The sequence below is a fragment of the Malania oleifera genome, chromosome 1 (genome assembly GCF_029873635.1).
Source record: "Malania oleifera isolate guangnan ecotype guangnan chromosome 1, ASM2987363v1, whole genome shotgun sequence".
In the NCBI taxonomy this organism is placed as follows: Eukaryota; Viridiplantae; Streptophyta; class Magnoliopsida; order Santalales; family Ximeniaceae; genus Malania; species Malania oleifera.
Genome location: NC_080417.1, coordinates 89,844,270 through 89,849,485, shown reverse-complemented (window position 1 = coordinate 89,849,485; position 5,216 = coordinate 89,844,270).

Here is a 5,216-nt window from a genome sequence, read left to right as displayed (position 1 = left end):
TCGCTTTTTCTTTTTCTGAAATTAGTCTTTTTAGAATTTTGGATATACAGGGATTTATATATGGCCTTCTAGAAGTGGAATCTCGATTTTTCACCTGTTTGTATATCCCTGGCACTGGCGCCAAAAACTTGCTCACCATCTCGAAAAGGAGCAGCTTGGAAGCTATCCAAGTATATGAGTTACGTCGTGTAATATTCATCCCAATGTTAGATCGTCTCTTCAGGGAATGCGTTTTAATTTCAAATTTTATGTTCTTCCAATCGAAAATAAAAAGTTACTGAACTCAGTTAAGATTCAGGGTTTTCAAGATTGGTTGAGACTTATTTTAGCAAATTAAATGAACACGCAAATTAAAATCCTAAAACTAGCATGTGCTGGATTAAAGAGTAAAAATGGAAACCCTACGTCTAATCAGGCAAGAATCAGAACACACGTTAACTAAAGATGGTAAATTTAAACACGTAATTAAAACACGCAACAACGGAGACTTAACTAGACATAAATGCACACACTAAAAACCGAACCTTTAATACGAATCAAGAACTCGAACCAAAATGCAAACACAAACAAAAATCTAACGCTTAAATGAAAACAAAATACAATAAAAATATGAACTTTGATCAAACCGACCCTAACTAAATCGAGCTTCGACAAAAAGACTAAATTTTGAAAAAACAACTAATTTAATTTCTTTATAACACTTTTTTTTCTATTTTATTTTATTATTATTATTTTTTAATTTTAGAACTAAACTCGATCTTAAAATAATTAAATACTATGAATAAAATTCACTGCTAAAACCACTTGAGAATTCAAATAATTAATTGAAATACAATGCAACTAAAAATTGAAATACAATGCAACTAAAATAGTTTAAATAACATTCAAAAATCCAATTTTTTCAATTAGCTTCAATAAATAAAACAATAACCATAACCAACTTAATAATAAAGGAAGAAAAGAAAGAGAGAGAGAGAGAGAGAGGAGAGAGATAGAGAGAGAGAGAGAGAGAGAGAGAGAGAGAGAGAGAGAGAGAGAGAGAGAGCCGGGTCCTCGGGTGGAAGCTGTTGTGGAGGTCATTGGTGGCCGGAGGAGGTTGTAGCAGCAGCAGGATGGTCTGTTGTAGCAGAAAAAGTGGACGCTTTTGGCTTGGGAGTGGCTGCAGCAGAGGGCTGCTGGTGCTCTTAGGCTGTGTTGCAGAGAAGCAGAGAAGGGCTTCGGCTATGATGGTCTTGGTGTTTGCTGGCCGTGGTGTCTACTAGCTGTGCAGAGAGGTTGAGGAGGGTGCTCGGTGCTTTTTTTGGTCCGTGGGAGTTGATCTGGAGAAGACGGGCTGTTGATTCCATAGCTGTGGCGACCGGGACAGTAGGAGAGTGCAGGGAGCAAAGGGAGTTTGGGAGACAGGGAGAGAGTTGGGGAGCTGAGGGAGAAGAATAGGGGACGACAAAGAAAGTTGAGGGAGAGAGGCCGGACAAGTAGAGAGGAAGGGAATGAGAGAGAGAGAAAGGGAAAACAGAAGCTAAAAAAAGGGAGAGCAGAGGGCAGCGGAAAGAACAGAAAGGGAGAGAAGAGAGGGGAGAGTAGGGTTAGATAAAAAACAAAAAAAAATAAGAAAAGAAAGGGAGAGAGGGTGTTAGGGCACTTGTGTAGGGAAAGAGATTTTAAATAGGAGAGGGGAAGACCTAGGCTCGGATACCCGCAGTTGGATCCAACCCGACCTGGCCTGCATGGCCAGGTCACATCAAGATAGTTTTTTTTTTTTAAATACTTTTTCTCATTTTTCTTTCCAAATTCACGACCAATTTTGACCTTTTTGGAGCCCTTTTCCCTCAAAACTCAAAACAAAAAACTTGTATTTAATCCTCTTATCTTTCTCTAGAAATTCAAATCATCTCGATCGGAGCTCGAACGAGAAAGTTATGTGCGAATTACAAACTAGTGCCGGTTTTGGCCCCCGAGCGATAAAAAATTGCCAAAAATTCATAAATTGTTCAATAAAACTCATAAATTATAAATAAAGCACTTTATTAAAATACTGAACATAATTAGGGATTTTATTAAAAATAGAAGTCCTAATGACCATATTAAGATGTCTAATTACACAGTTTTAGCGCATAATCAGTTCTAAGTTTCTAACTTTCAAATTGGGAAAAGGTTTATGTAGAGACCCAAACCTGTATAAGCTGGGTTTGTCGACGAAGGGTTACGTTCGTCGATGAAATGTAGAGCCTCGTCGACGAGCAAATACTGAGCAGATAAGAGAAATATCCGGAACTTGAACTCGACGAAGAAAGGATGGCCTCATCAGTGAGGTATGTGGTGGATTCGTCGACGAAGACGCTGCCTCATCGATGAATTGGACTTGGTCAAAGGCCCTATAAATATCCAATTTGAGTTGCTTAAGAGTTAGGTTTCTCCCAAAAGCTCTCTTTCTCTCTCTAACCTGCGAATCTCTTTCTCTCTCTCTCTCTAAGATTCTTCACCGTTCGTCATCCGTTTCCAAAAACGGAGGGTACTGCGTGGATCAGAAGAAAAAAATCTACAATTTTAGCGGATCAGATCATCGTTTCGGAGATTTTTGGGTTTTTCCCAAAAATCGAGGTAGGAACCTAATCTTGGTTTTGATTGGATATTTGGATAGTAGTAGAAAATATAGTAAGATTATGTTCTGTGATTTTAGGTTTCTAGGATCCCGGGTTATCGGTTTGGACCGTGTTCGTACGAAGTTTCGTTTCGAGTTTAAGGTAAGGGGAATTTGATTACAACAACATTTTTGGAAAAACCAAACCGCTAAAAAGCTATTTTATGTTATTATGTATGATTTAATTGCTTATTTGCTAAATTCGACCGAATAGAAATGCCAGTTTTACGATTTTACAATTTTTGATAAAAACGAGGATTTCGGCGTATGATCTCCAAACTTTACAAAAATCATTTATTTGTATTTATACTATAGTAGGAGATACGCGAATCCTTTATTTATTCCTTTAAATGAACTTTACTAGATCTCTATCATTTAGCGGGTTTGGGGATTAAACTTATGTGATATATGTTGAAATGGAAATGTATGAATTTTCTATACTATTGATATAGATTATGGGAACGGAGTTCCAATTTGTTATACAGAATATGTTTAAATGGAAATGTATGAATTTTCTATATGATTGATATAGATATGGGAATGAAGTTCTAATTTGTTATACTGAGAATGTGATAAACGGAAGCCGGTGATACACCGAATTGAATCAGTAAACAAAAAGGGGTAAAGTGAGTGGAAAGGCGCCGGTTTGAATCCAATGTGATGATCTGAATTTGTGAAAATACTGGAATTGCATAGGTTACTATATTTTTCTATAAATTATATATATAATATTGGAACCATAGCTTATGACCAAAAGAAGTTGAAAGAAACTTCAGAAAAAGAAGTTGAAAGAAACTTCAGAAAAAGGGGTTGAAAGATACTCTAGTTCAGGGGTTGAAATAAACTCCTAGGGTTAGGTACCGATGCTGGCAATGCAACCATACATGAGAAAATCAGTATAGGTATATTAGATGGTTGACCTGCGAGGAGTTAGTAAGTTGCTGGTAAAAAAAAAACCAGGGGGCGGTTGGATCATAAAAGATGCTCGGCTTTGTCTGCACGAACAGGACACTGTCAGAGGCAATAAGTGCACAAGCCGTGCCACGAGGTAAATAAGCAAATTGTCATATCAAGCTGGAGGTGTTCTAATAATCATATGCATGATTTAAATACTTTATGTGCAGATAAATATTATATGATACATTATTATAAACAAATGTTTCAAATGTATGAGTTTGTATGAAAATGTGCAAATATGCAATCACACATTATTTAACTCTTTCTTCCTTACTGAGAGGTGTCTCACCCTATCATACAACCTTTGTTTTCAGGTCCATTAGTTTGTCGATCCTAGTAGCTAAAGGGACTGGGGAGATTATTTTTGGTTAGCTTACATAAGAATTTGAATCTTGTATTAAACCTAGATGAAAGTCCTCTTTGGAGGGTTGTAATAAAAAAATTTATTCTATGTATAGTTTTATGTAATTGTGGATGTATTAGTAAACTATGGTATAAGACTAATAGAAATCCCAATGGATGTTTATGTTTTTCCGCAACATTTACATCGAAGTTTATGTATGATTTATACCCGTATATCCTTGTTTAGGGCGGGTTGTTTACGTATCTTGAATAGGTACATGTATTTGGTATAAGTGAGTGACACCTGGGTCCATATAAAGGGTCGGGCCGTTACAGCTGGTATCAGAGCCATAGCCAGTCGGAAGTATGATTTGTTTCATGCTGCCTGGTTAGGGATATGTGCAGAACATAGGATTTCCTAGTTTTGATAGTCTAGAATATACTAGAGTATAGGACATGGATCAGACCTTGAGTTTTTCTTTTATATACCTGGAGACGTAAATCCATTGATAGAGTTCTGTGTTTTTCTGGATCAATCGAAAGGTTCAAGAAAATCATGACATTCCATTGACAGTTTTGTTTCCTAGAAGAAGAGTGGAACTTGAGTTAAAATGAGGATGCCATATTTATGGAGTATGTGAATGTTAAGAATGTGAACTTGGAGAATTGACCTTATATTGTGATAGTAGTAGTTGATGGGTAGGTTATTACCTTTCTAATGGATTCTCGTAATTATTTTCAGAATGGAATCCAGGGATATCACTGCCAACGTGGGTGGCAGTAGTAGTGAGGGTGCTGGCCCCAAGGTTCGTAATGACTTTACTAGTGTGTTGCGTGACTTCGCTCAATAGCTTATGGCCGAGGTAGTGCGGATGAATAAGGGGTAGGATCATCCTACGACTAAGTTGGGTTGCTCCATTTAGCAGTTTACCAGATTAAAACCCTCAACTTTTATGGGTAGTACATATCCAGTTCATGCTGAGAATTGGATCCAAGAGATCGAGAAGATCCTAGACGTGTGGAACTGCATTAAGAAGTAGAAAGTTACTTTCGTCACATTCAAGTTGGCAGGGGAGGTTGAGAGGTGGTGGGTGTCTGTAAAGCAGATGGAAGAGCACCGACCGATATCAATAGCATTGATGTGGGCCCGATTCAAAGAGCTCTTCTTTGAACATTATTTTTCGGCCACAATTAGAAATGCGAAAATGGAGGAATTCATGAATCTGACGCAGGGATCGTTAACAGTGCAGCAGTACGCTACCAAATTGTAGAAGCT